The sequence below is a fragment of the Callospermophilus lateralis genome, chromosome 6 (assembly GCF_048772815.1).
Source record: "Callospermophilus lateralis isolate mCalLat2 chromosome 6, mCalLat2.hap1, whole genome shotgun sequence".
Taxonomy (NCBI): Eukaryota; Metazoa; Chordata; class Mammalia; order Rodentia; family Sciuridae; genus Callospermophilus; species Callospermophilus lateralis.
The window spans coordinates 139,513,299-139,526,423 of record NC_135310.1 but is presented as its reverse complement, the minus strand read 5'-3'; the positions used below and the strand labels follow the sequence as shown (position 1 = coordinate 139,526,423).

Genomic DNA, 13,125 nt, shown 5'->3' with positions numbered 1-13,125 from the left:
AGGAGTGGGGAAGGAGAGGGTAAGCATATCTCTAGTGGCCAAGTCTTAAAGGTGAGAGGACTTTATGAGGGACACCATGACTGTGAAGGTCTAGATGGGATGTGATTTTTAGTTCTCTATTATTGTGTCCCTGGAGGTTACACAGTCCCTTGAAGATAATGTATAAAGCCTATGCTGGGGAAGGGGAAGGGACATAATTTTGAACCCAAGAGTTGAATCTGTGGGAGGAGGGAGTCCTTAAGGACCACGGTGGCCTTGAAGGCTGTGGTGGGGTGCTTTCCTCCCCGCAGGTGGGCAAAGAGGTTTGCTGGACGATCAACAGTCAAATCCGCCAGACACCACCATTGGGTTTAGGACACCAGGAAGGGGAACCTCACCAATCGGAGGCCAGTGGTTCTGGAGGTCCATAAAATGGGTTCAGGTCATCTGGTGAGTGGCACTTCCCAAGGAAGAGGGACCCCAAAGTGGGTTTTCACTCTCTTCCCAGGTTTCGGCACCAGATGAAAGGAAAGTGACCACAACATTCAGAGCGACCAAGAGATCTTTATTGCAGCAGAGAAAAAGAGGAGAAAAGAGAGAAAGAGAAAGAGTGTGGGGAAAGGGAGGAGAGCAGAGAGAGAGAGAGAGTGGAGAGGAGAGAGGGAGCATGATAGCAAGAGAAGAAAGAGAGAGCAAGAGAGAGGGTGAAAGGGAGAGGGAGAGAGAGTGAAAGTGAGAGACAGCAAGAGAGAGGACTAGCAGGAGTGAGTTATTATAGCCAAAATCTAATGGGGTCTTTGGGTCTGCAAGCTGCCTTGTTGGCATAGAGTGACTGGATCATACAGTAGTTGCTAAGGGTGTAATCTTCTGCCTTCAGGCAGATGGGGCAGGGGTCAGATGTGGGTTTCTATTGCATCAGAGGGGTGGGGCTCAAGTGTTCAGCCTTGAGTGGGTTTAGTGTTCAGCCTTGATGCAAACAGGTGATAAAGGACCAGACAGAGGGGGGTTTCAGTGCCCAGGTTATCCTGCAGCTAACATTCCTTCAGCCTGCCTGCAGACAACTTAGTTCAGCCTGCCCTGCACATAACACCCAGAAGGTGGTGCCACACTGTGTTTACAGAAATAGCTTCTTGGGCAATCACAGCTGTCAGTGGTGAAGCTGGACCTTGCATTGGGCTGGCCTCAGAGAAGGACAGCATGATTACAACAAGACAAAGACACTGCACAGCCTCCTGGCCTCTCTGCTTGCCTCTTGCCTGCCTCTGGCTGGCCCTGGCCCTCACCCTGGTGGGTGTTCATGCTCCAACACCACTCCCACCTACTGGCCCTATTTTCTCACCTCCTCTCTCTCCTCAGGGAGTCACAGCATAACTTCTGCCTTACCTCTTCTTACCACTTTTAAAATCCCCAATCTCTAGTTCAAATTCCTAACACCCTTTATTCATCTGAGATTTTCCCCCTAATTGATGGAGCTCTTGCTGTTTTCTGAGCATACTTGCAGGTGTTTAGAATCAGGATACCAGGCTCCTTTCCTGTTGTGGGTCCAACAATCAATGAGGCAAGGAATTACAATAAGGAGTGATGAATCAGGGTGGGGGAAGGGGGAGCTCTAGACTAGGACATCAGAGCCCTCCTGGTGCTGAGCCTAGGAGAGAACAGTGATTTGAGCCTGGTGACAGGGATGGAGTAGGGATTCTTTTAAGTTGATGATTACTGTTTACCAAGGCTCAGAAGTGATTTGGAGGATCAGGGAGGGCAGAGATGGAGGCTGTGAGAGATGGGAGCCTAGAGCAGGGAGTGGGGCCAGGCAGATGGGAAGCCATTTAGGGCATTTTTGAGCTTATCCCCAGGGCCACTGGAGATTTAAGGGAGGGGCCATAGGATCAAGAGAGCATCTCTCAGGATGCTGTGTGTCTGTCCATCTGGGGTTCTGATGGGGGAAGCCCGAGTTCTGAGGCTCCCCAGCCCACTTGATTTGCATTTTAGTGAGCAAGGAATGATTGCAATGGAGAGCCCAGGGGCAGGGAGGTCAGAGTCTCTGGAGAGGAGCCAAGTAGTTTGGACTAGGCACAGGGTCTCAGGGGCTGGAGATGGGTAAAGGGGTAGAATGATTTGGGATGGGACTGAAGGCAGGCCTGGACAATATGTCTGGGAGACTTGGGAGAAATAGGAAGGAGTCGGGGAGGTTGCCTAGTGTTCAAGGCCAGCCACTGGTGAGGGAGGGTCTCACTGCATAAATCTGCCCACTGGTGTTTTCACTCCACCTCCTCTGGCTTCACCTACCACCTCCCTGCTCTTGCTTTGACCTGTCACCTTCCATTCCTACCTGCATGCTTTTCTGTTCTTCCTTGCCTTGCCAGTGTGCTCTTCTACATGGACCAACCCTTCCCCTATATGCAGAATCTACTCCCATGGTTTTTGCAGGCGCTAATAAAGTTTCTCAGTTTGCAAGATAAATGAAAGCACAATCTTCTGAGAAGTGCCTGTTCAGGTCCTTGACCCATTTATTGATTGGGTTATTTGTTTGGTAGACCAATGGTACAGAATAGAGGACACAGAGACTAACCCACAAAATTACAATTATCTTATATTAGACAAAGGTTCCAAGAACATGCATTGGAGAAAAGATAGTTTCTTCAACAAATGGTGCTCTGAAATCTGTGTGCAACAAAATGAAATTAAACCCCTATCTCTCACCATGCTCAAAACTCAACTCAAAATGGATCAAGGACAACCAGAGACCCTGCATCTAATAGAAGAAAAAGTAGGCCCTAATCTCCATCATGTGGGACTAGGCTGCAATTTCCTTAATAAAACTCCTAAAGCACAAGAAATAAAATCAAGAATCAATTAATGAATGCACTCAAACTAAAAAATTTCTTCTCAGCAAAAGAAACAGTCTGCAAGGTGAATAGACAGCCTACATCTTGGGAGCAAATCTTTACCCTTTCCACATCATATAGAGCACTAATCTTTAAGGTATATAAAGAACTCAAAAAGCTAAACACCAAAAAAACAAATAACCCAAGTGTTGTTGATTTTTATTTTTCTACACTGAGGTTGTTAAATATAAACTGTGTATTTGTGTATTTCAAAGTTAATTCAAACTCTTCTTATTTTTTGAAACATAAAATGTCATTTAATATACATATATTATCTCTGTAGCATACTGTTTAAGGACTGATTTATTCTTATTAATCATGCTGCTCATTTTATACTCTCAAAGATTATCATTATGATTGCATTCCTGTCCATTCTTGAATTTTTAGTGGTTTTAACTGCATATTTTTTGAAAGATAGATTTTAGAGTCCAGTTTTTCTCTATTTCTGACACATTTATGGTGTGTCTGGGATGCAGGACTTAAGAATAGTCTCTTTTCTAAAATTCTATTGCCCATTTTATTTTTTTCTATTGCTCATCTATAAACTATGTCTCAATTAGAAACTACTTCTGTTGTAGGAACAGAGGAAGCAAGACACCAAAGGCATCAGGAAGCATATTTATTGTTTATTTATGGTTGCAACCAGGTTCAGAGGGAATAGCTCTCCCTGAAAACAATTACTCCCCCTGAACCCCAAGTTCAGACAGTTTCAGAACTTTATACCAAGTGTGTAGGGGGATAGGCTCAGAAGTTCACAGTCTGAGCAGTTCACACAAAAGCCATGCTTTCACTGTTCTGGGCAAGTTAACCCTTCAATGACAGCCCCTGAGAAGGGGAGAGCTTCTTCTCCTCTTTCTTCCTTCCCCCTGCCAGCTGTTACCATGGAGCCTAATTAGTAACATCTTCTCTTACCTTTGAAATATAGATGTCTCCATGAAGCTCTGGCCCAAGGCCAGAGGCCTTATTAAGGTATCTGTCTTTTTATCATACTTGGCATTTGCAAACACACTTCCTCCTTGAAAACTTTTATAAACGTGTGTGTGTGTGTGTGTGTGTGTGTGTGTGTGTGTGTGTGTGTATGGTTACTATACTAGGTATAAATGTTTGTGAAAAACTAGTAAAGGGATGTTCAGCACCTAAAGTGCTGATCTCTTTCAGGTGTGGTCAAATTTAATTATTGTAAGGTAGAGCAACAGGAAATATGAAGCTTAACTACATTGAACTCTTTTGCAGAGATCCTTTTGCTGATAGGCCTAAGATCAATTATGGTGAAGATATCTGGAGATGCTTAGTTAAGATTTTCTGTGGAGAAGGGGGTGCTACTACCCTTCCTACCAAAGGATAATTTAATGGAGTATTTGAGGAAAAAAAAATTGCTTGCAAATTCTTTTTGAGACCAAGATAAAAATTCAGAGAGTTTTGCTGCTTTCCTTCACAGGCACTGTCTTTAAACACAGTGGAAGACTCCACAAGGGCTTCCAGATGCTTCTCCCCAAGTGAACAAACCTGGCTCACAGTACTTGCTTACAACAACCAATAGGTTCTTTGGAGAGAAGACCTGTGATTTCCTCTCAGTAACTTGAATCAGTAGAGCAATAAGTCATATTTAAAATACCTGGTGATTTATTGCTGAAGACCCTGAAGCCCAGGCAGGATGGCATACTTGGGAGGCTGAGACGGGAGGATGGAGAGTTAGAGGCCAGCCTGGGCAACCTAGTGACACCTTTGTCTCAAAAACAAAACGACCTTGTCTCATAAACAAAATAAAAACTCCCTTGGGAGATAGCTTAGAGGTACAACATTTGCCTAGCATGCTCAAGGCTCAATCCCCAATACTGCAAAAACAAACAATAAATGAACAAAATCCTAGAGATCTTGAAAATCTTACAGTAAAAATTTTTTATAAAGACCTCAATTCTTTATTCATATCTTGATTATTTCAAATTTGGCCATGTCTAAAATTTCATTTCCTTTTTAATCTCCAGTTATTCAGGACATATCTCCTTAGAAACTTAGATGTTTCAACATCTAGTAGTTTAAGATCTGATCATGTTTTTAATGTTAAGAAAAGCATACAGCTAGCATTCAGAATGTTTTGAAGCTCACTGTCATTTTATTGAGCAACCTGGCCATCTGTACTTTTTCTTTCCAAAGACATTTAAGGAGTCCTCTCTTCAATTCCACCATGCGGAGCTGGAGATGCTGTCCTTTGCCAAAGCTATGGAGAAGTCCAGGACTTTTTTTTTGAGACACTTGGGTCTCAAAAGAGATGAAAGGTCAGAATTAAGAGCCACTCCTCTCTCCCCCTCCTCCTCACTGCTAATGTCACTGTGTTGCAGGAGGTCAGAGCAAGGTTGCCTGGCTGATCCTAATGGTGTGTGTGAACCTTAATGGGCTCACATAAGATCAATACTCAGGTTCTCAAAACCAGAGGATTAATGCTGTCTATTCTTCTAGGACACAAGTGTCCTATTGATACAAGTGTTAACAAAAACTCATAGGCCAGATTTCCCATGTAATACTTTTCTTTAGAAGATCCAGAGAATGGCAAAGCTTTTAACTGAAAGGTTTATTTATTTCATCCCCTCCTCTAATATTTAAAACATATTATTACATTTTTATTAAAGTATAATACTTAAATGTACAATTCGATGAATTTTGACATTATATGCTCCAGTAAAACATCACCACCATCAAGATAATGAACATATTCACTACACTCAAAACATTCATCTTTTCAAGCCCTTTTTCCCTCCCCTCCTTGCATCACTCCACCCACTTACAGAAATCATGCAATTGTCACAGGATGAGCCCTGAGGATGACCCCAGAAGGGAGGCGACTTCAACTCAGCTCAGGCAGGCTCTGGACTTATACCACAGAAGGAAATTTCAGGATGCATCAGAAGACGAACAAGTTGAGAATTACTTAGGAAAGCAAGGAGATTTATTCAAAGAAAGCAAACATAGAGCAGGATATGCACCCAGAGGGAGGAGTGTGGGTGCTCCAAAGTGAGGCACGCTTTGGGGTCTCAGTCTCCTTCTTTTATAATTTTACTGAATTCCAAATTATTAGATCTTTTTGTTCATGAATTGTGCTCAAAAGTAGATGGAATCACAGGTGGTGCTGCCACATTTGGATCCCTCTGAAGCTATTATTGTCAAAGTTGTTTAGGCTGTTTTTGGTCCTTTCAATTTCCCTGTGAATTTGAGATTCAGCTTGTCCATAGGTAAAAATGCCTGATGGGTTGTTGTTGTTGCTGTTGTGTTGAATCTAAACATAAAAGTGGACAGAGCAGCTGCTTAACAATATTTAAACTTCCAACCCACAAACCAGACATTTTTCTCCATTTTGTAGCATGTTCTTTAATTTTTCATTTTGTAGTTTTCAATGTATAGATCCATATTCCACATCATTTCTCAGGTTTCTTTCCAAGGATATCTTGCTTTTTTGATGCTGTTATAATTGGTGTTATTTTTATTTCAATTTCTGATTGTTAGTTGCTGGGAATATGATTTTTTTGTTGTATTTCAACCTTGTTGACTTGCTAACATCACTTAGCAGTAGCTTTTCAAAATAGATTTCACTGGATTTCCTATATAGACAATTTTATCTCCAGCTAATAAAGAGCATTTTCTTCTTTATTTCCAATTTGAATGACTTTATCCGCCCCCCTCCTTTTTTTCTCTCTTTATTTCACAGAGTGGCACCTATAGCACAGCACAACTTTGATCATTATTTATGATATTAGCTATTTTGTTTTCATAGATGCTCTTTACCAGGTTGATGAAGTTTCCTTCTATTTCTAGTTTGATGAGGGCTTTTTTAAATAACTTTATTTTCTTTATTTATCTATAATGTACTGCTGAGGATCAAACCCCATGTCTCACATGTTCAAGGCAAGAACTCTTTACTGGAACTACAACCCCAAACTGATGATAAAGGTTTTTAAGAGCAGGAATGGATATGCAATTTTGTCAAGTGCTGTTTCTGTATCTTCAAGATGATCATATTTTCTTTCAGATTGTTAATTCTATGAATTATATTGCTTGATTTTTCTAACATTGAACCAGTCTTGCATTACTGAATCATTTTGGACCTTTGGTTTTGAACAATTGAATTATGATGTGCCTTGGAGTATATCTCTTTGTGTCTTTTGTGTTTTGGGGGTTGTTGAGATTTGTGGACCAATAGCATTATAGTTTTTAACCAAATATGGACATTTTTAGTGATAATTTCTTAAAATATTTCTTCTATCTCCTTTCTCCCTAGGGGGTACCTACTTCATACATTTCAAGCTGCTTAAAGTAGACCCATATTGCCTTCCCCTCTGGGTATCAAGTGGTACCTTTGTCAATGATGTAAGAGCATCCTACCTAATATACTGCCTTAAGAGGGCAGAAGTGGTAAATATTCCAGGAGGAAATGGGGGAAATAATTGCTCAGTCCAAAGGGAAACACTACCTTTTTTTTTTTTTACTGTCTCCTATGTGAATAGAAAAATGAATATTCCTCTAGGGCTTGAGTGGGGTTTATCCGTGCCCTCGAAAGTAATGTTGAATGTAATTTCATTTTAAGATATTAAGAAATGGGCCCTGGTGAGACTTTTACTAGGTTCATTAGGTTCCAACCTAATGAACAAAATCCTTACTCCATTCAAACTAAGACAATTCTGGGTCCATGGATTATCTTGAGAGTGGGTCTGATGTAAAAGCTGGTTTGGCCACGTATCTAGTGTGCTCCTTGTTTCCTCTTATGTTTCTGCCAATGGAAAGTCATTAAATATTGTATGAATTTTATAAGAGAGCACAGAAAGGTATTATTAACTATAAGAACACTTGCTGAAACTTACTGAGAATTTACTAAGTGCCAGACACTATTCTTAGTTTTTCACAAGATTTTTTAAAATAAATTCTTTATTAATAACATGTTAAGATGATCACTAGTACCTCTATTCATAGTATATGTATATATGATCACTACTACCTCTGTTCATAGTATCTTGAATTTGTATATTTTTTATAATTTGTTTTACATAACATTACCTTTTACTGACAAAATGGAAACTTAACAAAGAAAAATTCAGTAGGTTACTAAAATCACTTACCAAAGCAGTGTTGGCATCTGTTTCTGAGTTCAAGGATTCTCAACTACACCAGTATTTCTGAAACTTTAATCATTCTCCAATAAAGAAGAAATAGAAGAAGACCTTAGAATATGGAAAGATCTCCCATGCTCTTGGATAAGTAGAATTAATATTGTCAAAATGGCCACTACTCAAAGTCCTATACAGATTCAATGTGATTCCAATTAAAATCCCAATGTTATTCCTTATAAAAATAGGAAAAGCAAGCATGAATTCATTTGGAAAAAAAAGAAATGCAGGATAGCCAAAGCAATCTTTAGCAAGAAGAGTGAAGCAGGAGGCATCACAATACCAGACTTTAAACTATACTACAGAGAAAACAGCATTGTAATGGTACAGAATAGAAGACATGACAAACCCACATAAATACATTTATCTGATACTAGACAAAGGCACCAAAAACATACATTGCAGAAAAGATAGCCTCCTCAACAAATGGTACTGGGAGAACTGGAAATCCATATACATCAAAATGAAACTAAACCACTATCTCTCACCATGCACAAAACTCAACTCAAAATGGATCAAGAACCTAGGAATTAGACCAGAGACCCTGTGCCTAATAGAGGAAAAAGTAGGCCCAAATCTTTATCTCATCAGATTAGGCCCTGACTTCCTTAACAAGACTCCTAAAGCACAAGAAACAAAATCAAGAATCAATAAATAGGATGGATTCAAACTAAAAAGCTTCTTCTCAGCAAAAGAAACAATTAGGTGAATAGAAAGCCTACATCTTGGGAGCAAATTTTTACCATTTACACATCAGATAGAGCACTAATTTCTAGGGTATATAAAGAACTCAAAAAGCTAAACACACACACACACAAAAAAAACCCAAATAGCCCAATTAATAAATGGCCAAGTATCTGAATAGACACCTCTCAGAAGAAGATACACAATTGATCAACAAATAAATGAAAAAATTCAATATCTCTAGTAATTGAGAAATTCAAGTCAAAACTACTCTAAGATTTCATCTTACTCCAGTCAGAATGGCAGTTATCAAGAATACAAACAACAATAAGTGTTGGTGAGGATGTGAGTGAAAAGGTACACTCATACATTGCTGATGGGACTGCAAATTGGTGCAGCCAATCTGGAAAGCAATATGGAGATTCCTCAGAAAACTTGGAATGGAACCACTATTTGATTCAGCTATCCCACTCCTCAGTTTATACCCAAAGGACTTAAAAACAGCATACTCCAGTGACACAGCCATGTCAATGTTTATAGCAGCTCAATTCACAATAGCTAAACTGTGAAAGCAACTTAGATGCCCTTCAATAGATGAATGGATAAAGAAAATGTGGTATATATACAAAATGGAATATTACTCAGCATTAAAAGACAATAAAATTATGGCTTTTGCAGGAAAATGGATGAAGTTGGAGAATATCATGCTAAGCGAAGTAAGCCAGTCCCAACAAAACAAAGGCCAAATGTTCTCTCTGATAAGTGGATGCTGATCCATAATGGAGGGTGGGGTGGGGAGAGAATGAAGGAATTTGGATATGCATATAAGATCACTACTACCTCTGATTGGGCCAAGGAAAGGGATGAAGGGGAGGAGGCATGGGGGGTAGGAAAGATGGTGGAATGATAGAAGCATCATTACCCTAGGTAATGTATGACTGCACATGTGGTGTGACTCTGCATCATGTAGAGTCTACATGATGAGAATCTGCTCTACATCGTGTAGAGAGAAATGAAAAGTTGTACTCCATTTGTGTACAATGAATTGAAAAGTTTTCTGCTGTCATGTATAACTGATTAGAACTAATAAAAAATAAATTTAAAAAAAGAAACAAAAAACACCTTTAATGGTTCTCATATTACTGTCATAATTACTGCTATATTTTCACTTTTATTTACTGAATACATTTCAATTAATTTTTCCTTTTAAAAATTAAATTTAGTTTTAAAGGAAATACAGTATTATCACATAGACTGGACACCAAAATCATTTGCCATAAATACACAGTAAGTGGAAAAATACATTCAAGAAAACAAAGTGATCTCGAGTTAGATACTGCTGTCTACTGATATGCCTGAGTATGAGATCCTAGCTGTTTCTCCTAACAGAGTAAATCAGCAAACATTACTAATACATACAAATTAGCATCATCAGCTTTAAACAGAAAGATTGATGAGATGACTAAAAGAGAATTCAGCAACTTTCTCACTGGGCTTTTCTAGTGACATTTAACATTGGACTAGGTTTTTCATCTAAAATAATTTCCTAGGACCTATAATTATTTTGAACTTCATTACAATACAAATCCCAACATATTTTGCAAAATATTGCAAAATGATTTGGAAATTTCCTGAAGGATGTCTTTTACGTCTATTTTAGTCATAGAATCTCAAAAGGAATCTTGTTTCTCTCAAGTCACACTCCAATATGCCTATTAACTAATAGCAGGCAATATTAAGCTGTCAGAAATGAACTTATTATCTAAAAAAATTGTCTTCAGAAGGCAAATATTGGGTAGATGAATTAGTACTGATCTAGGAAACATAATCAAATTCAATTATATACTATCTTCTTTGACCTTAAATAGATCAGTAAACCACTCAGATAAGTTTATAATCTACAGAAAGATGGTGGGGGATGCTACCTCCCCATAGGGTGGGTGTAAGAATAAAATGAGAGACACTGGCATAACACTCAGCACATGACAGTTGGCTCAAAAGTTACAGGTAACCTTTAGTTTATTACAACTGATAAAACATTCAGGTGTTTTTATCTTGATAAAAAGAATTAAAAATTGTTTCCTTTTACTATCCAGGAGAACTATTATTCATTTTTCACTAAACCTTGGAAACTAAAACTAAACCAATGGTTGTGCTTATGAAGATCTGAACCCCATAAAAAGTTTAAAAAACTGGGTGACAGGTAATTAGTTGGTCCAAAATAAAGTCCCTAAACTGCAGAACAAAAATTATCAAGGCAAATATTATTGGTACATAAATTATTTCTCACATGAATAATATCTGAATATACTTTATAATGACTTGAAATAAATTTAGCGATCCTTTCTTCATGCATGGCTGAAGTATTTACTAAATAAATAAATAAATAAATAAATAAGATGTCTAAGATTACAGTGCCATCTAGAGGCAAAGAAAATAAAGAGCAAATTTCATTCCTTTCATTTTTTCTAATAGCTACTCAACATTACAAGAAAACTAAGATTTTAGTAATTTATATAACTCATTTTCTAATTACATTTATAGGATATAACTTATGTTATAAAATAAAGTTAAAACATTTTTTCTAATAAAAAAATTTTACTACCTGAAAACTATTACTTAATTCTCAATAAACACTGAAAGTGTGAAGGCAATTTAAAAAGAAATGATAATATAATATCCAATTTTTTGTTTTGAGACTTATTTATTGAAAAATTATATAATGCCAACAACAGTAACTATTTAGTATTTAAGAAAAATCAAACACTCCATAATCTTAATAAAACATTTTCTAATGTTTTTTCTCTTTGAAAATTGCACCTGAAGAAATTTATTTAATAATAAGTGCCAGGCACTTCTTAAAACTACTTTACATATTAGTATATTAGTTAATTTTCAGGAAATCCTCACAAAAATCCTATGTAGTAAGTAATGTCTATATTAACATAGCTATTGTGAATATTGAAACTGAAGTACAGAAACTTAAATAACTTTCCCAATGCAGACGCAGGGTTCAAACTAGGAGAGTTTGTTTCCAATATTTGTGCTCTCAATCACCATGCCAACACCTCTCACTTGTAATACTTGAATTCAGCACCTTACTGTATTTGTAATACCTGTATTCTGCTCTTATGGAGCAATATTATCTAATGTTACTAAATCCTTAATCACCATTTTTAATAACTACATGTTTGTCATCAATTTGGTATATATCATTTTACTTACAGTAGTTATTTAATGCTAGTCCTTGAAATTATTTTTAATTTCTTTTAATATATATAAAAATTCTGACTCAAGCAAATTTTTAGCAAGGCACACAGTATTTTTTTTTCATTCTTTTAAATTTTATTTTCTTATGCTAACACTTCCTAAATAGTTAGACTTACTTATGTAGATAAAAGTGCCATGTTATTGATATATAATATTCCATACTGCTTTTTAGATTTCATCATGATATGATGCAATGAAAGGATGCTCAGATACTTCTCTTTCCAATTAATACATATCAGTCATCCCCTAGCCTCCCCAAAAAAAATGTGTGTGGGGTGTGGGGGGGTACTGGGAATTGAACCCAGGGCCTTATGCATTTGAGGCAAGCACTCTACCAACTGAGCTATATCCCTAGTGCCCTACATATATACAACTTAACTGATATAATGAATGTTTCATCATATGGGACAGTGAAACCAACAAATATTAAGTTTTTCCAATGGGCAGAATGTTTTCTTCTCATAGCAACAGAAAAAGTAGAAATAATCCTCTTACTTATCACTTATGAAGATAAAATTGTCTTGATTCTCAAAAAGATTCCATAACATATGCAAAGTCACTGGTAAATTATCAGAGCTGTATCTGAGCACAGATCTGACTCTAAAGTGTGTTTCAAATAATAACCCAAAAAGTTAGGGGTCAATATACACTAATATATGAAAATTATATGAAAATATTTATTTAAACCTTATCAAAGATTATCTCATAAAGGACTAGCTATCATAAAGATGGATAATTTCTTTATATATAGTTATGAGCAATAATTTCAAAAGAGGAATGAATGACATTATTAATTAGCAAATGCTTCATCTATGTTTCTCTTCAACCACGAATGATTTCATTGCAACCTAGTTTCATCTCCATTCTAAGGAAGAAGGTAGATGATATGAATTCTATTTCACAATTTTTTTCTTAAGTGTTAACTTACAGTGATATACATTCCTAATTGTTTAAAAAAATTGGAACTTTTATAACATAGAAAAGTTCACTGAAGCACCCTAAAATAGAAAGAACATAGACTTTCACATACATCTTAATTCAGACTCTGACACTTATTTGCTATATGTCTCCTGGAACTTTAAAGCATCAGATTCCAGCTTCTCGGGATGTTGTGAAATTTAAAAGTGACATCAATACATACTCCAAAAATTTTAGCT

General features: G+C 37.2%; 1 non-coding gene across 1 annotated transcript; it reads right to left on the bottom strand.

Annotated features, from left to right (window-relative positions):
* Nucleotides 1–12,248: 12,248 nt before the first annotated feature.
* Nucleotides 12,249–12,321, bottom strand: Trnal-caa (transfer RNA leucine (anticodon CAA)). The gene has a single exon. It is a non-coding gene; the product is annotated as a tRNA-Leu (tRNA).
* Between the last annotated feature and the right edge of the window lie 804 nt (nt 12,322–13,125).